The 24,733-nt window shown below is 45.1% G+C and overlaps 1 protein-coding gene across 1 annotated transcript in view; it reads right to left on the reverse strand.

Annotated features, from left to right (window-relative positions):
- SORBS1 (sorbin and SH3 domain containing 1) overlaps positions 1-17,149 on the reverse strand; it is a 222,361-nt gene extending 205,212 nt beyond the window's left edge. The window contains exon 1 of the mRNA XM_023519823.1: positions 16,993-17,149. The gene's annotated coding sequence lies outside the window, so the exon portion shown is untranslated. The remainder of the gene's footprint in view (positions 1-16,992) is intronic.
- Positions 17,150-24,733: the final 7,584 nt, after the last annotated feature.

Consider the following 24,733-nt stretch of genomic DNA (forward strand, 5'->3'; position numbering starts at 1 on the left):
GAGAGGTCAGAAGGTGACAAAGGAGAGACTGACAAGTAATATTATTATTTAATGACTAGATGAAAGACCAAAGAAGTCACTACAGCAAAGGACATATGGAAGAGGGGGGAGGTGACCCTGGAAGCTGGAGTGACCAGAATGCTTCACGAAGGCGGTCTCAGGGTGGGACCCAGGTGATGGAAAGGAAGTGGGGAATAATTCCAGCCATTAGGGCAACAGGGGAAAGGCACTGCAGTAAGAAATTTGACAAGGGAGGGCTCACTTGAAACCAGGGTGACAAAGGGAGGGCTGCTGCTGAGGGTAAAAATCTTACCTGGTGATGTACACCCTGAGAGAGGGGCTCAGACGCGCCCTTGCTGTGTCTGACCTGGAAGAGGGGGGGGCCTGACGTAAGAACAGGCAGGGTAAAGCAGGGAGTGTTTTCCTCCGGACTGCCCAGGCAGCGCCCCCCCAGAAGCAGGGGCTTCTTGATCTGACCTGCTAGATCTAACCTACTTGACCATTGGCAAAGCTCAGATAAAGCTGCCCGAAGAAGCTAAAGTCAAGGTCAAGGGCCCCGGGGCTTCCCCAATTTGTTTGCCTTTCTGCCCTAAGTGACATGGGGCAGACTAGAGTTAAACAGTAACTAGTAACAAAGGAGTCTGACAGGCAGCATAGTTGTATCCCAGTATATCTGCAACACGGTATCTCTTTTTCAGACCTCCCCATGGTGGGTAGTCCTGGCAATCATTTAAAAAGCATTTTCTAAAGAAAAAACAGACAATTAACTGGATCTGAGTTCTTATTTGAGTTACACACATAGAAACAGCCCAATCAGTTCTCAGCAGCCCAGACAGGATCCCACCCACCTCTCACCTGCCTCCACTCACGTGCAGCCCAGGGCCACCCTGGCCCATCACACCTTGCTAGAATGTTTTTTCCTGGACTCCACCCAGCCCCTCAAGACTCAGTGAGGAACTCAAACTGCAAACATTCATCCAAGTACAACATAAGCCTATGGAGCTAAAAGGACACCTCAACTTCCTCATATGGGCTTTCCAGGTGGCCTTCCACTAGCCCTGTGCTCTGAGGTAAAAATACAGCCAGGTCCCCAGAAGGCAGGGTTCCCCAACCCTGGCATATTCACATTTGTCATGGGACACCTCTTTGTTTTGGAGCTGACCTGTGCATTGTATGTTTAGGAGTACACTGGTCTCTACCCACCACATGCCAGTAGAACCCCCTAAACTGTAACAACCTAAGATTTCTCCAGACATTGTCAAATGTCCTTAGGGGTAAAATCGCCCCGTGGCTGAGAACCATTGACAAAGAGTCACCTCTCTAAATGTGTTATTCCACACATCCCCAAATGCTAGATACCCAGAGCTCCTAGTCCTACACAAAGCTTAGGAGTTAAAGGCAGAGCTTTGCATCAGGTGGACCTGGGCTGGAGTCCTGGCTCTATGTTTTACTAACACTGTGACTTCAGGTAGTTCACTCGGCCTCTTTGAGCCTCAGTTCCATCACCTGTAAAATGAGAATAACAAAACAGCCTCATGGGGAGGCCATGGCAAGTCCACAAAATGACACATAAAGATTGCCTGGTACAGTGAGTATTCAATAAATGTTAGTGATTATTTGCAGGCCTGGAACATTCCTTTTAGCCAAGCCTAGAGTTTAGTCTTCTATTTCTGTGGCTTCTGATCTTCCCCCTCCTTCCTATGCCCTTTCCACCTGTTAAATGCCTTTGGCCTTAACCTTTGGTCTGAAGGAATCCTTCCTGCTGGTTCAAAGGCATCTGAGGTGAAAGTGGAGGAAAGAAAGAGCACACGCGCACGCACACACACACACACACACACACACACACACACACACACACAGAGGACCTCTCAGATCCAACCCTGCCCAGACCAACTCTCCAGACAAAGGTTTCCATTATTGTCTGAAAACGAACTTTTCCACAGGGATGCCTTAAAAGAGCCAAAAAGCCTCAAAGTCTCCAGACTCTTCTAGTTCTCATTCCCATTCTGCTCCTGACCTTGGCATTTCTCTTCTCTTTTCTGGGCCTCAGTTTCCTATTCTGAGGGCTGATGAGCTCTAAGTGTCCCCATCTCTAAGACACTGCACTCTATTGGAATGCTGCCTTGTGGATGGCAACTGGATCCACAATAAAGTTCATAAAGACAAATCATTCTTTTTCCCCCAGCAGAAAACAGTATTTGCAGAAAACATAAATGGATATTTCTTGCCACTGGAGTCAGAGACTTGAATAAAATGAAATCCTGCCCTACTGAGACCTTGGGCAAATTAGTCTGTCTCTCTAATTCTGTTGCCTTACCTGTAAAATGGGATAATAAGAAGGGCAGAAATGATGGAAAGATTATGAGACAAAGATCATGAAAGCACCTAGAACAGAACTGGTATACGCTCTAAGTATTCAAAAAGCATATGCCTTCCTTTCTGGACTATTTTAAATTCTGTAGTATAACTCTCTGTCATTGTCCTCTGGAAAGTGCTTCCTTCTCTCCTTTCCCAAGCCCTATCCCTGCCAGGAAGTTTTCTCTGCAAGGTTTCTGTTTCTAAAGGTCCAAAGCCATAAGTTTCCCAAAGACTGGTTGGTGGGGGGTGCCGGGCAGTGGGGAGAGGAGGCAGGGAAGGAGTTCACTAATGACCAGATCCTTGCCCTGAGAATCTCCTTTCTGTGAATTTGGGAAGATTAACCCTTCCCCTACACCACTCCAGAATGGAGCTGACCTCAACATCTGTATAGGCTTAGAGTTTATACCCCCCATTATGTCAGAGGAGCTCAAAAGCAACCTGAAATGGGCAGGATGAGTCAACTCTTCATCCATCCTAGCTGCCCAGAGCCCCTCCCCCATACTCACTGGGCACTCTAGGAAGACAAGGAATAGGACTGTGTGGTTTCTTCTCTCATCTGCATCGGATGGCCTCACAAATCTCCAGCCCAGACCCTTCCCCTTGCCTGAGCCCTACAACTGTAACTACTCCGCTGGCTGAGATGAGCATGAACCATAAGGCAGTGAGGCCTATTGACAAAAAAACAGATCTCAGGAGATGGAATTGGCCCGAGGTCTCCCTTCTAGTTCAAAGGCAGGGCAGGGGTTAGAACAAGAGTCTCGGGGCACTAGACACACCAAGCCTCTGCCCAACCCTCTTCTCCACCAGCTGGCCCCGCTCCTCTCTCAGGTGTTACCACTCTCCCAGGCTGGGAAGCTTGCAGTTACCTCTACCTCTTCCCTTGCCTTATTTCTCCCCGCTCTTATCACCAAGACCAGTAATCCATCAGTGATGAAGGACTGCAGATGGCCCCACCCCTGCCTTGTCCCCATCATCTCAGGACCAGGAGCCCAGGCTGAACTCGTCAGAAGCCCATTCCATCAGCCAGGGCCACATCCCTCTTCCATCCACATGCCTTTACCACGCTGCTCTTCTGTCCAACAACTTGCCATGGCTCCTCCGTCCCACTGGATCAAAATTCTCCTGACCAACATGCCTAACTCCCAGGAACCAGTTTCACCCACGCCAGCCCAGCTGGTTTCACTCTACGTGCCCCCTCCCCCTCTCTTGGATAATCTCTCCTCAGCTCCCTCTCTAGACCTTTGCCCATATCACTCCCCTCCTTTGGCAAGTCTTCCCTTTTCCCCTGTCCCCTATCCTATTGGTCCTTCCAGGCTCTGCCCAAGGCCCCCTCCACGAAGACGCCTCCCCTGACCTCCACAGCCCACAGCAATCTCTGACTCCACTGCACACAGTCACCTCTGCACAGCTGAGGACCTAAGCCTGCTGCCCTCCTGGTGCCCCTGCTGTCACTGTACCACCAGCCCCTCGCCAAACTGTAATGGCCACCCAACAACTCAGCCACGTTCCTTCTACCTCCAAACTGCCCAGCATTCATTCCACAAATATTAGCTGAGTGCCACTAATATGACAGAAAGTTCTTGTCCTTGCTCTTGAAACCCTCCTTACCATTCAAGGCACTTATTAAATGCCACCTACTCTGTGAATCTTTCTTTAACCCACCTCCCCCCACCTCCCACTCCCTGGAGTCTTCACCTCTCCACCCTGGGACCCCCTAGTTTTCTCAAGCCCATGCACGCCCCCCTCCCCGCCCCATGTCCTCCCTAAGATCCAGACCTTTTCTTTACTAATAGCTGGGCCTCCCACAATACCCTACACCAAGAAGGTGCTCAGTGAATAGCACTCACAGTGAACTGAAACAGAATCTGTCCACTTCTCAGGCCAGTTTGGGCTCCTGGGTGGCCTCAAGCTCTGTATATCCAAATGACCTCTCAGTGTTCTTCCAAGATTGGATTTGGGCCCAGACTGAGTCAAATGACCTCTTATCATTCTTCCAAAATTAGGTTTTCCTCTTTAATTACACCTTATCTAGCCATACTCTATGTGGATTCTAATTACATAATTACTTCAAGTCCTGGGACTTAAAAACAAAAAAGGGGGGTGGGGGGAGGAAAAAGGCATGCATATGATTATACAGGTAAGTAAATACATCAAACATGCATCTATTTACATATACCATATTCCATTTCATATATAATTTTGTAACCCAGAAAATAGAGTCCACAGAAGGGTCTAAGTCATATTAAGGTAAAAATCTCACTGGGTGGGAGTAGATGAAGAAGCCTAACCCCGAGACGGACTTTGAAAGAGGCTTGACATCAGTCCCCAGCCTCTCTCCTTCCCCTTCTGCAATGAAGAGAGGGGGATGTTTGAACTTGGGCATGGTAGATTTTGAAACCATGACCAGGCCCGATCTCTCCTAACCAAGATATCCACTCTCTTCTGAATTCCAAGTACTCACTGTGTTGTCTCTCTCCTAAGGCACATTTGCACAATTCTTTCCTCTACTAGACTATATCCATCCTGCAGACAGACAGGTACCTAGTGTCATTCATCTCGTTATTCCCAATTCTCAATTTCTCCCAGGACCAGTAGGGGTGTCTGCTCCTGCCCTGTACTCCGGCCTTATGAAAGTATGTTTTCTTCCAATGCACTAATCCTTCTCATGCTACCTTGCCTTTGCACATGCTGATCCTGCCCTCTATCAGGAAAGCCCTCCTCTGGTCCTGTTCTAGCTCACCTTCTGTGTGCCCCACTGCACCCTGTACTTGCCCTTAGTGCTTATCACGCTTTGGCATAAAAACCCTTTCATGTGTCTACCTGTTCTTTCAGAACCTTGGTCACCAAACTTTTTGATCACGCCTTCCTATTAGTAAAATAGCATTGAGCATATTTACTTATAAGTTCATTATAGAATCTATACTATCACAAATAGGAAAGCTACAACTTTCTTGTACTTGACTTAAAGAATAAATAGAGCTTTAACTGAGAATGTTTACTTCCTGCCCCTCAAGGGGTATCTTGAGAGCTCACTCACCCATTGCTCTCTGTTAGAAACAACATGAGGACAGCAGGGGTGTTTTATTCTCTTTGTATTCTCAGAATTTGGTAAAACACCCTAAACTTAATAAGTGAACTAATTTACTCCACACATAGTGAACACCTCCTGTGAGCTAGGCACATGCTAGGCTCTGGGGAGAGTGGTGACGAGAAACAGCACTGGCTGCTGTCATCACGGATCCTACAGTCTGGTAGGTTGGGCAGACAAACAATGAATTTCCAAACAAGTGTAAAAACGCAGCTGAGACAGACACTGTGAAGAGCCTCACACAGGAGGGTTTAACCTGCTGGGGAGGGTCAGAGAAGGCTTCCCCAAGAACATGCTGCTTCAGGTGAAATCTGAAGGATGAGCAATGCTAAGAAAGTGAAGAGAGAAAAAAGCTCTCCGGGATAAAGAAACTGCACAGGCAAAAGTCCTGAGGCTGGACGGAGAAGCCTTAAGTGCCAGGATTAACAGAGGCCAATAAAATAGAATGAATGAACAAGCCCCCCCAAAATGGTGGCTTCTCCTCCCATTTCCTCTCAACTTATCAAAACCACCACCAGCTTCGTACTTACAAAGGTGTCACACAGCCCTGCCATTCACTGCCCAGCCTCTGGGCCAAGCAGAGCAGGTGGACTCTCTGCCTCCAGGCTGATCCTCCCAGAAGCTGGCTTCCCACTCCTTCTCAGGAGCCCAAAAAGCCCTGGGAAGACACTCCTGAAAACCATGCATGTTGCCATGGGTACCACCAATCAAAGGCTCCTGGGCAGGTTTAATTTTTTAAAGAGAGTGTTAAATATTTTACATTACCTAAGCACAGTTTCTTCCTGGTGTACCATAGAAAGGAATACCCTATACTCCTTGAATTAAGGATTTATGCAAAATAAATGCCAATCTCCAAGGTAGCCTGTAGAGGTGCATACCCACTGTCAAGAGCATCCTCTGGATACGCTGGTTGCCCAGGCATTATGTTCTTTGAGGGAATCTAGAACCACAGCCACAAAACTCTTCTCTACTAGAGCTCTTTTGACTCCAAGAAGGAAAAATTATTTACAATGACGCTTCAGGTGAGTGCTTAAATGGCCATGACTTTAATAATTAAAAACAAAACCAAGACCATAGGCTGGTGGGCGGCGGGGCCTCCCCCTGCAGCAGCTGTCTTGAAGAGGAGCCATATCTTCTATCAGTGCTCAGGCATGACTAACATTTCCCAGTTCCTGGGGGGCCTCGCCCCCTCACACCTGCCAGTGCTGGCTCACTAATGTACCATGTCCAGCATAAAGGCCGTACAACACGAACAAAGTAGTCCTAAAAGGCTTGAGACTGCCTTGGCCCAGGCTCAGGGGCCTGCCAGCCCGATTGTCAGCAACCACCACCAAACCCTACTTAGGCCCCAAGCTCTCTCAAGTCCTGGCTTTCTCCAGCTACTCTACTTTCTGTCCCTGTTGGGATTTTGCCTTCTCCAGAGCCTTACTCATTTTGTCCTGCCTACAGAAGCCTAGTTCCTGCTTTTGCCTTGGCTTCTCCATCCAGCTCCCTGGCCTGCTCTCAAGCTCACTGCCCGGGCCACTAGGGCAGCGATTCAGATCTCTCAGCTCCAGTTCCGGCCCATCTTACCTCATCTCTGGCTTCCAGACCCTGCCCAGCCTCCTATCACCAGTCCACTGTGTAGACTGTCTGTAAAGAGAGACCCAAGCACAGAAGAGTCAGTGATGTATATATTATAGCTAACTTGATAAGACTCCCTAATATCGACGTACCACAAAAATAATTCCATTTCTTCCCCACCTCAGTTTGTTACAGGCAACTACAATCCCTGACCATCATTGTATGCTCACAGAAAATTGTCACCCAACACTAGATCTGCCCTGACTAAAGAAAAATACTAAATGGAAAAGCAACCTGCCAATAAATTATCTATTTACATGTCAGTCAAGGAAACTGCTCATATGCACAAACACCAGGCAATAAGAGAAACTGTTTGGATTTCACAAGGCATGTCCTAGTGACCCTTCACACTGGGAACCAAGCTCAAAGGCCTGCTAATCAAAGGCTTTTGCTAATAATCAATGCATAAGGCACTATATAAATGAGTAATGAGTTTTCACATTGACAAGCAGGCAGAAAGGCAATTCCTGGATCTAACTAAGCGCCCATTCCTGTTACAGCTATTATGAGACAGAACATCACCCATGATGATGGAAAGACCCAAACAGGAATGAGATTGGCAGAGCCAGTTACGGGTTAAGTTACAAGTACTCAATACTCCTGATCACTGCCTTTGGTACTCAGGCAGTATTTTTTATGCCACACTGAGGATCCAGGTCATCAGGAACAGTCATCAGGAACTGTCTCCTCACAGGTCATTTCTGGGTCTGTCATTGCTACACACCTGACTTTAGGTCTGTCACTGGCCTCTCTGTACCATCTGCTCTGTGTGCCTCACTGGGTGAGGCGAGATGCCACAGGGGTTATGTGTGCCTAACGTGCTCTCACTACCCCCCGACACACACTTTGTAATACTAAACCTTCCTACTTCAAAACATCAGGATCTAACTTCTAAATTACCTGGGCTCCTGCCCCTTCTCTCTTCTGCACTCCTTTGGCACATCCGTTTGCTCCACAGAGGTGATGATAAATGTCTGTGACCCCACCCCTCCAAGGGAGAGATGCAGTAAGGGAAGAAGGAATGTGTGGGGACAGCAGAAAGGGCTGTGGGCAGAGACACACCAAGAGGAAGGAGACATCAAAAGGATCCTTGTTCAGAGTACCAATGACCAACGCAGGGACTCAAAGGGTTTTGTGAACATGCTGGTATTTTTACATCAGTTCACATGACTGAAGCAGCCCCTGGTTTAGACATACTCAGTTATGTGTCCCTCTCCAGGTGGTCGGTCAGCTCTAAAAACACAACCTCGCCCCGCAATGTTCTTTTCCCATTCTACAGTCTCCTGTTTGAAAAATGCCTCCCAGAAGCAACTGATAATTTCTGTCCTTTTCTCATTCTCAAAATAGCGACCAGCACCACTGAGTGATTACTATGTGTCAGGCACAGTTCTAAAGACTTGCATTATTGGATCATATGATCCTCCCCACAATCCTGTGAGGTAGGTATAATTATTTTCTCCATTTCACAGGTGAGGCAACTGAGAAACAGAGCCGCAGCTGCCCCAGAGGGCAGCAGAACCAGGATGTGAACCCAGGCAGCCTGAGTGCAGAGATCAACTCTTAGTCACTCTACTCCCCGAACTCACTTCAGTGAGAGAAGAGCTGAGCTCCAAAATAAGAGATCTGTTCCCAGCACAAGCCACATGACCTTAACCAACAGGCTTTTCTGTGCCTCCGCTGCCTCAACTGTGAAACAAAGCTAATCACAGGATCCTAGCTCTGTAGTCCAGCATTGCCTAAGAGAACTTCCTGAGATGATGGACATTTTCTCTATCTGTGCTGTCCATATGGCAGCCATTAGTCTCAGGTGGCTACTGAGCACTTGAAATGTGGCTACGGTGACTGACAAAATGAATTTTGAATTGTATTTCATTTTAATTAATTTAAACTTAAATAGTCACATGTGGCTAGTGGCTACCATATTGGAAAACTCAGCCCTGGTCTATAAATTCCGAGATGGCGGCTGCCACTTCTCTTTGGTCATCGCTGTACTCCCAGAGCCCAGCATAGACCCCTTAGTCTACTTAACAGTCCTGGCACATGAGCTCACAGGTTTGGGAAAACCAAAATAAGTTATGAAAAAGCACTTAACCATTTTTAAACACTATAACGCAGGATTATATCTGTAATTCATTTTCTTAATTAAGATGACTCCAACCTTAACTCATAACAATGTGAGGCCAATTAAATACATGATTATGATCTGTTTGGGGGGTGGGGGAAATCCTCCACTGTCGGGGCTGTGGTGCAGAACTGCTGTCTCCGCTGACTTTAATATCAACACGTCTGAGCACCCGGCTCCATGAGGGAGCCAGGGAGTGTGCAGCTGGACTCCCAAAGAGCAAGGCCTTGTTCCTCGAGTAGGGTCTGGGCATTCTGGCAGAGCAACTCGTGTTTTCACATTTCCTTGATGTACTCTTTCTAAGTGGAAAAATCTAACATTTACCATATATCTCCTATGCTCCAAGAACTGGGAGACACAGGAGATACAAAGATGACTACAATGTGGTCTTCACAAGGAGCCCAAGGTCCAGAAAGAATAGGAGGTCAAATCTGCAGAGTCCTTACTTCGTGCGAGACACTGAACTACAATCAGGAGAAAGGCAGATAAGCCAAACACAATCAATTCAGTGTGACATATGTCTTAACAGACATATGAACTATGCCTTGCACACAGCAGGTACTCAGTGCAGTAAACTGAATCAAATCTTGACCAACAGCTCATTTTAAGGCTGAAGAAACCAAGACCCAGAGAGGTTAAGTGACTTCTCAAGGTGACTCATGTAGTTAGTGACAGGGCTGAAGATAGCACCTGGGCCTCGTCACTCACCAGCTCAACAATCTATAACGCTGTCTCAAGGTGCTTCTTATCCTACAGTTTAGGGAGAGTGACAGGTTCTGCTGTCTGTTATGTATTTTTGTAAGATTGTATATTTGGAACTCTCTTGTAATCTGACGAGTAATTGTATGCATACCATCTTAGAAACATGCATTCAATCATTTAACAATTCTCGAGAATATAATATATATCAGGCACCAGTTAAGGGTTTGGAGAAGGAAATGAAACAAAATTCTGGTCAAATCAGAGGGTTAAACACCCATATTTAACTCTGCTCTCTCCTAGAACCCCACTAAAAGAATAGTAGAGGAATTTGTTCTTTAGTGAAAAACAGACAACGGCAGACAAGATATGTCAAAAGAACTCTGGAAGACAGAGAGCTGACCACCGTGCAGTAGCTGATCTAGGTTTCTGCTTCATTTGCTCTGCTAAGTGCAAGCAGAGGAATAAACCACTAAACAAGTGCCACAGAAATAGGAAAAGATGCAGGAACTGGAGGCACCAAAGACTGTGAGGAGGAGAAGCAGGAGGAGGCTAAAAAGAGAACACCTCGCTAATAGTTGAAGCAAGGAGCAATCAGACTCCAGATTCCCTCCGCAATCTGCTCAGTCAGCAGAAGGTGGAGGTTCACTGTTTAGGCAAATTACACCAGAGACTCTGGGTTCAGACACAGTTGAGGGAGGGACACACAGCTGAGGGAGGAAGTGAGGGAGGGCAGTAACTTTCAGAAAACAGATGGACTGAGTGAAACTCTATAGACCAAACAGGGTACCCAACCTCCTTCCCCATGAGGGCTCCCAGAATGCAGGACAACCAGGCTGTTACAGCCTCTCCAGGCAAATTCCTCTCCAGGAAAAGCCAATGTCCCCAGGGAAAAGCACTGACATCTAAGTGTCTCCAGTGGAAAAAAGAGGACTCTCTGTTGGATCACCTTAAAATGAAATTAGCAACCCCTTCCTTATTGCAGAAATGCCCTAACAGCATTTTGGTGTCCACTCTTAAAGTATAAAAGTACAACCCAATGATCAGCATACTTAGAAGGATGATTCCAATGGAAACACAAAGTAACCAAAGCAAGCAGAAAAAGGGACTTGAGGGAAACAGAAACTTTGTAGGGAACAGCAGAAAAATGCCAAAAAACAAAAACAAACAAAAACCTAGCATAAGTGAAATTATTGCCCCCATGAAACAAGAACAGGATATATTTTTAAAATTTTTAAAATAGCAAGCATTCAGAGAACAAGAAATTTCTAGAAAGTAAAACATCCAAGTATGTTTCATGCAAAACTATGAAAGCATAAATAAAAAACATGAAAGGGTTAATTAAGGTTAAATCTGAAGCAATCTCAAAAAGTAAAACAAAAACGATATGGAAAACAAAAATAAAAGATTTTAAAATTACTTAACCCAGTAAGTCCAACATCCAACTAATAGTAGTTCCAGAGACAAAACAAAGAAAAAGGAGAAAAGAAAACTGTCAAAGAAAATATAACAAAATTTCAAAAACTGAAGGATGTGAATCTTCAGATCAAAAGAACATGCCGAAGACACAGTACGATTTTTAAAACAAGAAAACTTCAAATACAGAGAAAGAGAGAAGATCCTAAAATTTTCAGCGAGAATAAAGCAGATTACCCATAAAATGATCAAAAATCAGAACGGCATCTAAATATTTGACATCAGTTTTGGACCCTAAAAGACAGTACAGCAATGCCTTCAAAATTCTAAAGGAAAAATGGCTTTCAATCTAAAATTCTAGACAAATCAAACCATGAACTGAGTGTGAGTACAGAGTAAGAACTTTTCATACTTGCAAGTTTGAAGTGACCAACTTTACAGAACTTCTCAGAAGCTCCTGGAGGATTAAGTCAAGAAAGAGGAAAGAGAGAATCCAACCCAGGACAAGGCGAGGGAATCCTCAAGTCGAGTCACGCTCCAGGCCTAGAGATCAGTGGGTCTAGAACAGAGGAGCAGGATGGATGCCTCTGGGATGGAGATCTCAAAGGGAAAAAAATTGTAATAAAATAAGAAGGAACATATGTTGTGAAACAGAGATGTTTTAAAATACTGTTAGAGACTCTGGGAATTAGTAATAAGTACATAGAAAACTAAATACATAGCAAAAAGAAAGCAATTTTTAACTCATAAAAAAAGGATGTACAAGAAAGGAAATATCAAAGTACAACTATAATGCTCAGCCATGAACACAATTTACATAATTAAAACAATGTAAACAATGAATATCTGTGTAACCAGAAACTGTGACGTAACCATATTGGAGGGACAGGGAGGAAGGGTAGTATGTAGGGAGGAAAGGTGAGAATAGGGGAATATATAGGCTCCTCTAATCTGTAGTAGAACATGAAGAAATAATATCTAAAATGAACAATCAGGAACCAGTATTGCAAACAGGTCGGCCAAAAACAGCAGGAAAGACTGGAGAGACAGTTCTCAACACCTCCAGCTTTGACGCCTGCCCCACTGCTGGCTTCTCCAGCTGGAGTACAGGACCTGCTGTGCATATTGAGGTGGGATGTGGACAGGTGAAGGCCCAAGAGAAACATTTTTTCATGGACCATCAATTGTACTCAACAGCAAAGCATTTTAAATGCTTTTATACTAAAACCAGCACATATTATAGAACATAAAACTCATGTGAATTTTTAACATAAAAACTGGAGACTTCAAAGGGACTTCTTGCTTGAGAGGCCCACTTCACACACTAAACTTCCTGCTCACCATGAGTGCCAAGACTCAATATTCTCTGTAATTAATCAGAGTCAGAAGAAAAGTTGCAAGTGCTATAGCATGCATCCATCAAAGCATCTGAGACTTCACACCCACACCCTGTCAATGGCTACCTACCCTCCCGCGTCACCACAAGACACCTTTTGGGTCCCAACCAACATGAATCAAAAAGTTGAGAAGTCTCTCATTCTTTTCCAAAGGGGTCTGGGTCCTGCTCTTGCTAGGTGAGTTAGCTCAGCCTGGGGAAACCAAAGAAGAACCACCACGCTGAATTCTTCCTAGAATGTCATCTCTTAGCCATAAGGCTGACCAACCCTTTCCCCGCCACACACTCTAAGTGTTACCAGAATCACTGACAAGAGCCCGAGCCCCACCATCAGCATCCCCAAGCTCTAACAGTACAGGCTTCTGTTATAGAATACATTGCAAACACTTTTTCCATGGAAGGAAGTCAAGAAGCATGGCACATCTCTTGGGAGAGGGTGTCCCTTGTGTCCGCAATACAGGGTGGAGACTTTTTCCATTGTTATAACTGTTTTTGTTATAAAAACAATAATAACCACATGACAGTGAGCTGGGAATTTTGTTTTCTATAAAGAGTCACTACTGACCACAGAAGCAGGGGTGGAGGGGAGGTCAATGGAAGACCACACAGAAGTAAAAAGCAATTTAATTGGGTTTAGTTGGTTTCATGTGTAAAATACTTACACACGTATTCGAAAAGAGTGAACTCATCTGATTTCAAATTAAGAACAGAGAAGATCAAATTTTAATGACGCAATCAGTATATTAAAAAGCTGTATTATTGACAGTAAAGAAAGGATGGGGGAGGGCAAGGAGAAAGATACAACAGGAAGAGAGAAAAAGAAATGTAAAGAGGAGGGAGATATGGGGAAAGGATGGGAAGACAGTGAGATATAGGGACAGACGCACACGCCTACCCATACACAAAAAGAAGGAACAACTAAAAGATCCACAGACATACTTCCTCAGCCTGAAGTTAAATTACACTGTACATGGCCAGCTGTTAGCTGGAGCTATAGACTTTAAAGTATTATCACCTATTATGCCTTTAAATCATTTTGAATCTAGTTAACCACTGTTCACAGCTCTTTAATTGCTCATTGAAACATTCTGAAGCTTAGCTCAGGTCACAGGCCATAAGCTTCCCCTAAATGAGTTAGTTCAGTAAGGTATTCATCTCCGAGTATATCCTCTGAAAAAAGAGTGTATGAAACACAACCTATAAAATGTACAAAGCACAGTGAAAGTCAGAGGAGAAAACGCTGCTTGAGTTGAAAAGAAATTCTTTCCATGGAAAACTTTTTTCAGTTTCTGCATTTAAAAAAACTGGGACCTCAGCAGAACCGGGTCCCACCTCAGCATTCTACAGCATCACCAGCAGCACACCTGACTTTCCACATGTTCAAGTTCTGCATGCCCCAGTGGTTCCGAAGGCCTCAGTTGTTCCTGAAACAAAGCAGCCTCCACACTCTGCAATCTGAGGGTCAACAGGAGAAATCCCACGGAGACTCCACATTAGTACCAGCCCCAAGCTGTATGTAGTCCATCTACCCCACCGTTGTCTAAGGCAAGCCTCTCCTTACTTACTTCACTCTAAGGGCTATAGAAATCTACTGTTTCATTCACAGCCGATAAAGACCCCCCCCCCACACACACACAAACACAGTGTCCGGCACTATCTTTTCTCCTCCAAGCTAGGTATCTGTTTTCCCCTTCTCAACCTGACCTGCCTCCAACCCCCTCCCCAATATGTTTCTCCAATCTCTCCTTTCTTCAGCCCCTAAGTCCTCCTCGCTTTACCTCATCTTAGAATCATTTCTATCAGAAGAGGAAGGGGCTTAAGACATACATTTAAAACACAAGACCGAGAATCTATATCCATCTAGGATTCTACCCCAGCTCTGCATCTTGCTAATTATGTGACCTTAGACAAATCATCAAACCTCCCAACGCTTCAAATTCCTCAATGAAGGGCACTGACCCTAGCAACCCAGAGGTCTTTTCCAACTCTCATGTTCTAAATATCTAGACAGTCACCTGTATAACCATAAATATAGCAGTAAGTTAAACATACACAGGAAGAAAGAATGAATTATAGAAATTCTTCCCTCAGCATTCTGTCATCCTACCCTCATCTGCCCAGCCAACCACCCACTCTAAGGGTTTGTGCCTCTCATACAGTAAAACCTCAGGAATCAGACTAATCAAGGAACAGGTGAGTCTGAATCTAACAGAAGTCTGAGTCCTGGAATGCTTCTTTCACGCCATTCAGCAATACTGTGGATTTCACATCAGTTTAGCAAACAGAAAAGAACCTAAAGATGCCATCACAAACTGTACTTGTGACTCTAAGAACAGTAATGCTGTCAAGAATTCTGGAAAATGGTCTGCCCCAAAGCCCTCCACTTTGCCAAGGCCCAGAGAGCAAAGCCACTATTATCCTAAAGCCCAAAGCAGGTTCGTGGCCAGGATCAAAGCCAGCCAGCTGTCTTGCCTCTGGTCCAGAGCTCCTCCATTAAAGCTTTTTGAGATCATCATTTCCTTTTTCACAGAGACTGAATAAATCCTAAATTACCAATGAGTGCCCTCTACAGTAAATCTATTTCCATATCCAGGGAAGAGTCCAGAGATAAATCTGGATGACTAGATGATTATGAATGCTGCCTAGTAAAAGCGTACTTTCCTGAACCCTGCCCATTCATTCTCTGCAAAGAAAACTCCAGACTCTGCTATCTACGTTAAAGTCTATTTTGGAGTGGGAAAAGAGGGAAGAGCTGAACAGTTCTTTGTTCTGCCAGTCAGAAGTATCTGCTAGTCCTTTCCCATAACTCCTACCTGATCCCCACAATATTCCCAGTCCTTTCAGAGAAGTTCAAAGCAACTCTCCAACCAGAATAAAAGAAAGCAGGTAAGAGGAGGAGAAGGCCAATAAGGGAGTGCGTGTCCAGTGGAAGATAACAATACCCCTGCCCCCACCTCTTCACCCTATAGGGGTAGAGAAATTTCTTTTCAGTTGCTAATTCCCTGCTGGGAAGTCACCAAAGCTAATTCAACTCAGGGCCCTCCAGCTAAGAAATGCGCTCTCAGCAACCCCTGGAGAACTAAACCTTTTCCTAACCATCCACTCTTACAGTGCCCAGGGCAAAGGTACAAACAGAGCAACCCTTTTCTGCGGGCCCCTTAGGCCAAGAGCCTGAGACACCAGAGCTTGGCTGGCAAGGAGCTATTTAAGGCAGCATCTAGAGGGTGGGGCAGAAAAATTGCTGGCAGCATCTTCCTCCTCCACCCCTCCCTCACAGCCACACACACACACATTCTCTCTTTCTCTCTCTCGGTCTCTCTCTCTCTTCATAGAGAGCCATCTATCTCACCTATGTCTCTAAGGACTGTAGATCTGGAGTCTCCAAATGTCTAGTATGTGTTTTCTGTCATTGAGGCTGCTGTCTCCATCTGCTGCTCACCCTGCTTTAACCAACCCCCTTCTCTTCAATCACCACCAAGCCACCTTTCCAACACAAAACACAAAATTGAATCGAGAGGAGCTCAAAAACCAAGGAGGGGACTGGTGACAGACAAGCCATCCCTGGCCTTCCCTTATGAGAGGAAAAAGGGCACAAGTGGGGGTGATGTCAGATGCCTGGTGTGCCAGATAGTTCCAGGATGTCTCTGAATGAACCTCCCTCCTATTCACCGTGAAATCAATTTGGGCAATTTCAGCAGGTCGGCCCTGTGACAAGAGGGCATCCCAGTGATCAGTTTAAAACAAAAATCTAAAGGCTCAGCCAGAACATGCTAGGAAAACCCAGGGTCTGGATAAAACGAGCTACGCTCAGTGGGATCCCTTCTGCTTTTATGTAGCAACGGAATAGCGTAATAAAATCTGTCTGCCTGAAGAAAGCATGCACTGCTGAATTTCAAAGCCATCTTACCACAGCGGATGCACGGGGATGCAGAATTCAACAGCATATTCTCGCATGGAAGGAACATAATGACTTCAAGCCTCTCTCCCCCTCTATTATGAATGGCGCTACCGCTTATCCAGGAAGCCACGCCGGAAAGCAGCCAGGGGAGAGCGGAGGATGCCCGGGGAATTCGGAGAAAGGAGTTGCTTTCTGTCCATCTCAGTGATGAGCTGCCTAGCAAGATGCTGCCACTCTGGGGGACGAAGCAGTATGGGCGGATGGGCTGGCACGGAGTCCCCGGACACATACACACGTACCCGCTCATTCAGGTGGGTCCTAGGCCAGACTGGTCGTCCTTGCGCCCCTCCCGCCGCCCTTTCCTCCAGAGGGATGCTGATGAATGTACACACCTGAGACGCCTCCATCCTGCCACTCAATCTCTCCTTCTTCCCCTGGCTGCACCGGAGGAGCCCGTCCTCGGCAGTTTCACTTTACAGCGCAAACCCACCCGGGCATTGATGTCTCCTCTACCCACCCATATTGCAGCCAGCCTGAAGCAGGAGAACGTTCTCTCTTAGCAGAGGCCATGATCACACGTACCCCCACCCACCAAAAAAAAGCCCTGGAATCTCTCAGAACCCCCGCACCCTGGGGAACTTTCTTTGAAAGACTAGTGATCCACTAAGCAGGCAGGAAGGAGGGTTCGGCCGAGGCGGCCACGGTTTTCCCAGTGATTACGGGGGACCCTCTGGGGGAGGGGGTCCCCAAGTCCTTCCAACAGCTGGCCCTTTAAACGCGCCTCCTCCGAGCGCTGAACAAAGGCGCCGCCCGCGGGGGCCGGGCCGGCGCACGCCCCCGGCGCCGCCGCCGCAGATGGGGTGAGCAAGGGCGGGTGGCTGGCGCGGGCTTACCTTGCGGGTCGCCGGGCGGGCGGGCGGGCGGGTAGCGCGCGTCCTGCCCCACTCGCACTACACGCTGCAGTTGGCCCCGCTCTGTTTTTCTGGGACTCAGCGCTGACTTCACCGACACTCCGCGGCCGGCCAATGGGCTGCGGCAGCCGCCCCCTCATTAGCATGCGTCTGGAACCGTCCACTCCGGCTGCGCTCTGGAGGCGGGCGGGGCCAGGGGGCGGGGCCGGGCTCGGCAGTGACAGGAAGGGGCGTGTGCGCCAATGGGAGGCGAGGAAGCACCCCGAGCCCCGCCCGGCGACATTGTCAGCCCCGCGCGCGGGCCCGCAGATCTCTGGCAGATAAAGTGCGCGCGGGCCGTGTAACCCTTTCTGTCGTGGCCGGCTGCAGGTTCGGCTGGAGGCGGGTGCGGCGCGACTTCTGGCCCTTCAGAGAGATCGCCCACGGGGAGCTGGGAAGGAGCCATGGACATAAAAATAACAGCTATCGTTTCTTGGGTGCATATGTTACTTAACTCCTGTGCCCCGGTTGGCTCATCTGTAAAATGGTATAATAGTAGAATGTCGTGAGGATTAATTTAGTTAACCTATCTATGTAAAGCGTTTGGGTCAGCGTCTGGCTGTCGCGCTACATGTTTGCTACTATCATTATGATAATCTGTACCAGCCGGTGTGCTTAATGTTTTCTGGATATTTTCTCTTTTGAGCCTCATAGCCTTATAAGAGAGGCACTGTTACTAATCCCTATTTTTCAGCAGGAAAACAGGTGTGGTTTAAGTGGCTTGCTTCAGGTCACAGAGCAGTGCAAACAGAATTTGAACCCAGGCTCTGAGAGTTCATTTATGCAACACACATTTATTTATGAGCTGCATGGCAGGTATGTGCTGGGACCTTGGGTCACTGCAGAAAAGAAGCAGGCAAGGCTTCTTCCTTTATGAAGCTTCCTTTTTAGTGAGGGAGGCAGACAAGTGAATAAGATCTTCTGCAATGCAAAAAGTAAGAGTGAATAAAATAACACAGGATAATGTACAAGAGGAGAGAAGACTACTTTGTTAGACTGGGTTCCAGCTAACCACTGTGCAATATCATCCTGTCTCTCTCAGTGTTACAGAAATGTAATCAAAGAGTAGAAGCTGCTTGCCCAAGGTCACAATAGCCAGCCTGGAACTTGCTCCCTCCACACCTAACTTCCCCACATCCCTGGGACAACCCCGAAGGTAGAGCAATCATCCCTGGGCTGAACACAGCTGACTTGAGTCAGTTGCCCTTGGCAAGAATCTTCAGCTAGAGCACGTTCCCAGTTAATAGGCTGTGTGTGGTGAGGTAAAGACAGACCTTGATCACTGCACAGGCTGATGGCAGACACATCTGCTAAGATTCTTAGATGTCAGGGAACAGTGACAAGTCTGCTGAGTACCTGCTGTCCTCTGCTGTGTAAAGAAAAAAAATTTTTAGAAGGCTCCTAGCCAGCTGGGAGCTTACTCTACAACTGAGGACATAAGACACCACCACAAGATTATTCAATCTAGGGAATCCCCAGCCCAGGCCTCTCCACCACATGCACTTCATCCTGCTACTTTGCAAAGAACACTGGACTAGGAACCAGGCTCCCCAGGCTCTACTATTAACTTACTCCACAATCTAGGCAAGACAATTCCTTTTGGACCAGTAAAGTAATAAAATGGCCTTTATCAAGCATATCTAGTCTGGTATGCACTATTCTGTATTTATACTAAAAGCTTTACCTGCATTAGCTTACTTACACCATACAACATGCCCAGAGGAAATACTATCATTATCTTGAGGTTATCCACCGAGAAGGAAAATTATGGGTAGAGACACTAAGTAAACTGCCTACCCAACAAAATCAGGGCAATACCATTTAGGATAGCAAAAAAAAAAAAAATCAAAAAATCAAAACAATTCAAATATTCAGTTGAGTGGATTGGATAAGAAAATTACACTACAACCAAATGACAGAATATCATATAACCAGGTAAAATAAAGGAGTATAGTGACACCTTTTAACATGTAAAGATGTTCATAATATATTATTAAATGGAAAGATAGGTTGAAAACTAGTTTTATACTGCAATCTTAGAGAACTATTTCTAACAGTTTTGTGGGCTTATGAGTATTTTTTGCTCATTTTTATTTTTCTGATTTTTTTTCTTCAAAAACATCTATCAAGTTGTTCAATGAAAACAAAACACGATAATTTTAAAATGAAAAACCAGACTCTACCCATGGAGATCTGATCTACAGGCAAGGACATCCCTTTAAGTGGGAAAGTGCCTTGAGGAATCTTAAGTGAGGCTGAAATTTTTGAGCTATCCCTCAAATGTTGAACTCCTCTGCTCGTTCCACTCTGTTTGACTGTTGCATTTCTCACTGTAAAGCATAACATGATCATTAGAGTTTGTGAGCTAATGGGAAAAATACTGGAAGAATGGGAAGAAAGAGAAGAGGGGAAAACAGAGAGAAAAACAAATCCCATCTTTCAAGACACATCTCAAATGCCTCCTCCAAGAAGCATTCAGAATCATGGTCTAAACAGTTTAACACTGAAAGCAACCAAGAAATCATCAGAGGTAATTGTGTCAATTCATTCTTATCTCCAGTCATTCACTGGTTCATCTGAGTAGCGGGGCCTTATGCTAGGCACTGGGGACACTCGGCTTCCTACCACCCTAAGGTAACCCCTGACAAAGCAGAGGCCCAGGGAGGGCCAGCTCCATGGGCGTGCAACCTGTGTTGAGAAGAGTCCCATGCTTAGTTTATTGCTCTGTTCTCACCATCTTGAAATGTTTCACTTTTTCAACATTTTCATTTTGAACTGGGCTTTATAAATTATGTGGGCCTGTCCTGAGGAGCAGAAATACCAGAGCCTTATCACTGTGTCAGTGACCAAGCCTGGAGTAAAGCTCAGGGCTTTCCACTCTCCATCACAGCCCTTCTTTTATATCACACAGGCTCATTTCTGGTTCCCAGGGAAATGTGAGCGCTCCTACTTTCTAGCCTTCCAGCACTTCACTTTGTCCTTTCTCATAGAATTTGCCATATTTGGCATAAACTCATGTATATATGTGTGTAGTTTTATTTCTCATCCTCTCTCCCCACCAGATTGTAAATTCCATGAGGTCCTGGTTTGTCTCTGCTCATCTCAAACAGTGCTTAGCAGTGTGCTTTACACACTGTTAAAAAATGTGCTTAAATTTAATTTAATCTTATTATTAACTCCTCATTTTCTCTTCATGGGCATCAGATTATTCCCAGCAGTCCTTCTGCTGGTGGAGAGAAATAAAAATGTCAGGCAGGAGAGTCGAGTGCACAAACCAGGATCATAAATATGGTGGAGGGAGCATCCCCCAAGTGGGCCATGAGTGTGAGGAATTAGAAGAGGAAGCAGAAATCCTCTATTGTCAGGGTCACACTGACTGGGAAGAGGAGTAAATGAGATGATCTAGAGATGGTGGTAAGCATAGCGGTTAAGCCTGCAGGCAGAATCCTAGCTCCAATGCTTAATATGGAACTCTTACGCAAGCTCTTAGGTCCCTCACCTGAACATGAGGAAAACACAACCCTCTAAGGTCTGTTTATGAGCTGCAGAAGACAGCACACATGTAAAGTGCTTACACACTGCTTGACACATAAGCACTCAATAAGTGGATATTATTATTAATATTACTAGGAGGCCAAGTCATGAAAGATGCTTTCTTTAAATGAGTGGGTTTGGGTAATTTGCTTATCCAGTTATCCAAAAGATAGTCATTTTCAGACACATCAGCTGGAGAACACCAGGACAGAAGAAGAAAATCAAATGAGACCAAGGGCATTATGAATCAAAGAGGTTAGCCATTATATCACTAAAACTCTGGTGATCATTTGTACCTAATTTCTTTTGTAGCATCTTGAAGAATGTGAAGCAAGTAATAGAAAAAGCAAAACTTCCTTAAAGAACTGATTCTCTTGTTTCTTAATGATTAATTCCTGAGAAAAAGCAAATCCATCCTCTTGTGCTATGTAGATTACTGAGGACACGGAACTGATTTGAAGATCACGGGATGCTAGATCCAAGAATTTCACATTCATTGGAAGTCAATGTTGGGGACTCAGCTTTAGGGAAGTTTGGTGAGATGGGTGGAGGTTGGTCAGGAAAAGTCTGTGGGGCCAGGTAGAAATGAGAGGAGCCGTGAGGATGGCTGTGCTTGGGAAGCAAGGCCAAGACGAGCATGAAAGAGTGACCCCAAGAGTCTAGTCACTGGCCTCTTTTATCAGTCTATAAACACTCTCTCCAATGTGTCTTGCATTGTTGCTTGCATGAAAACATGTGTACATAATAGAATTTTAATTCTATACAATTGCATTGTATTTAACCAAGTGTGTAAGTTTTGACTTCGAGATCGTTTTATGCTATTAGTCAAAATAAGAAATTTAACGTTGATCTGGATGGATCTTTGAGAGAAATCGGAAGTACAGAACACACTTCTATTATCCACTTCCACTGTATGAATAGAACGGCCCGCCTTAGATCAGGGGGTTAGGGAGGGGTACAAGAGGAGAGGGCCTGAGAGATGCATTTTTTTTCTGACTGGGCAGGGGATTAATCAGTTAGGATATGCTGAGTGTGCTTTAGAAGACTTACTACTCTGAAGTAATTTAATTAATGAAGTGTTTACATGAGGAAATCATTTTTAGGGTTGGCAGATAGAAGCCAGGAAGAAGGAATATGAAGGGAGGAGAGAGGAAGAAAAAGAAGGCGATGCAGGGAAGAAGTGGGGGGGAACAGCAAGAGAGAGGGAGAGAAATCATTAAATGGCCCAACTTCAGAAACGGAGCAACTAGCCTCACTAAACTAAGTAATGTTAACAAGGTTTAAAAATCAACAATAATGGTGTTAAGGGAATAACTGACATTCTGGAAGCTGTGAGAAGCTTGACAGAGGTGATTGGAAGAGTTCACTGAGGAAACTCATTACACAGGGCCAAACCGGGTCATATGGGACGGTTAATAACACTTCATGAGCATCTAGCAAGAGGAGATGCCCCCTGCAGTGTGGGGAAAGGGCAGAAGGGAAGATGACAGGGTTGCCTATCAGCACCAGCCCCTTCTCCGTTCCCTCAACAAGTCTGTCCTATCTCCAAACATGCTTGCCTCCTAAACCTTTGCTTACCTCAACCCACTTTTATCAATGGCAGTTTGATGACCATCTCTAGTCACTGTGCCATGCTCCTCAGGGATCTTACCATCTGCTTCCCAAACTGGCTAAACCAACTGGTTCATCCAGGCCTAGGTGGCTCTCTGTGACAGGACATCTGGGAAAGCCACCTATTTTCAGAGATGTTTGGAACCCACTTCAGATTGGCAGTCTCATCAGAGATCGCATGGCCTGCTCATCGGCTCTGTCTGTAAGGAGATCATCTGAATCATGTCCTACAGCCAGAAGAGTGAGGACAACTGGACTTTGTACAAAGGAGGAGTGAACCATCTTCATTTGACCCTAATTAGAAGTAGAACAGAACCAGACAGCATGCTAGACCCTGGTTCCCAGAATCTGCCGCAGCCCAGCTGCCACCTCCAAAGAAGGAAGGTTATTCAAGGTGAATCCTCTGTCAAGAGGGAAATAAGGACCCCTAAGGGGTCAGTGGCGACCCCTTCGTTTGACTCACTGTGACCCTTGGACAAGGCTCAGTGGAGTTAAGCAATATGATTCTACCAGTTGGTAGTCAAACCATAGGCTGCTCCACTTTTTGGTTCTGGATTGAGTATACTACATCCACACCAAGGCTTTCAACAGCCAGATGGTTCATCAAGGGTGAGAGTAGAGCCAGTCCAGGTAGCCCTGGGATGGTGGAAAGAGAACTAACAAGTCATTCAGTTAACCAGTCTCGCATGCCTGCTCTATTCCAGGTCCTCTACTCAGTGCCGGAGATCCAGAGAACAACGACAGAAACTTATCCTGAAGATGCTCACAGATAAATAAATACATAGACAATGACAAGACAGTGTGATAGACATACTTTAAAAAAAAAGAGAGAGATGATTCACATGCCAGAACATTCACTCTTTTAAAGTGTCCAATCCAGTGCTTTTTAGTATATCAGAAGGTTGTGCAACCATCACCACAATCTAATTCCAGAATATTTTCATCACCATGGAAAGTCACCCTACATCTATCAGCAGTCACCCTCATTTCCCCTCTCTCCCCAATCCCTGGCAATCACTAATATACTTTCTGTCTCTATAGGTTTGCCTATTCTGGGCATCTCATATAAATAGCATTATACAACACAATGCCTTTTATATATGGCTTCTTTCACCAAGCATAATGTTCTCAAGGTCCATCCTCACAGTAGCATGTATCAGTACTTTGTTCCTTTTTATGACTGAATAGCATTCCACTATACATATTACCACAATTTGTTTAGCCCTTTATTAATTGATAGACATATGGGCTGTTTCCATTTTTTGGCTGTTATGAATAATGCTACTATGAACATTCATGTTCAAGTTTTTGTGTGGATATATGTTTTCAATTCTCTTGGATAGATACCTAGTAGTGGAATTGCTAAGTCATATGGCATATGTAACTCTAAATTTAACTTTTTGAAGAACTGCCAGACTAGCTTGAATTAGGTTTCTATTATTTTAACTGGGAGAGGCCAATACACCTTGCTGAATGAAAAGCATGGGCCGCTTTATTTACATGTGTATTATTACTTAATGAATTTTTATAAAAATTTTCTGAGGATAAGTATACTACTAATCACTTCAGACAATTTTGAAAATACAGAAACATTTAAAGAGGGAAAAAAATGAAAATTATCCATATCCCTATTGCCCAAAGCTATCACTATTCCCATTAGGCTTGCTTTTTTTCTTTTAATTGTTTCTTTTTCTCTATGTACTTTTTATAAAGCTATGTCATATTGTATGTTTAGTTTTATATTCTGCTTTTCTCTCTGATCACTATAAGGTAAGTAGTTCAATATACACTGTTTTATAAACTAGCTTTCAAATTTATTTATTTTATATTTTCCTTTTCAAATATTGTCTTTAATTTTCTTGCTTTTGAAGAGGGGGCTAAGGTGACAGAGAAGGAGGGTGGGAAATAGGCTTGGGGGAAAGAGGAGGGAGAAGTCAAGGAGAATACATGACAGAGAAAGAAAAGAAAGCAGAAACAACCCTTGTTCACTTTCTTATAGCTCCGTATTTTATCCTGCCTGGTTGCAGAAAAGATTTAA

The sequence above is a fragment of the Pteropus vampyrus genome, unplaced genomic scaffold (assembly GCF_000151845.1).
Source record: "Pteropus vampyrus isolate Shadow unplaced genomic scaffold, Pvam_2.0 Scaffold238, whole genome shotgun sequence".
Lineage (NCBI taxonomy): Eukaryota > Metazoa > Chordata > Mammalia > Chiroptera > Pteropodidae > Pteropus > Pteropus vampyrus.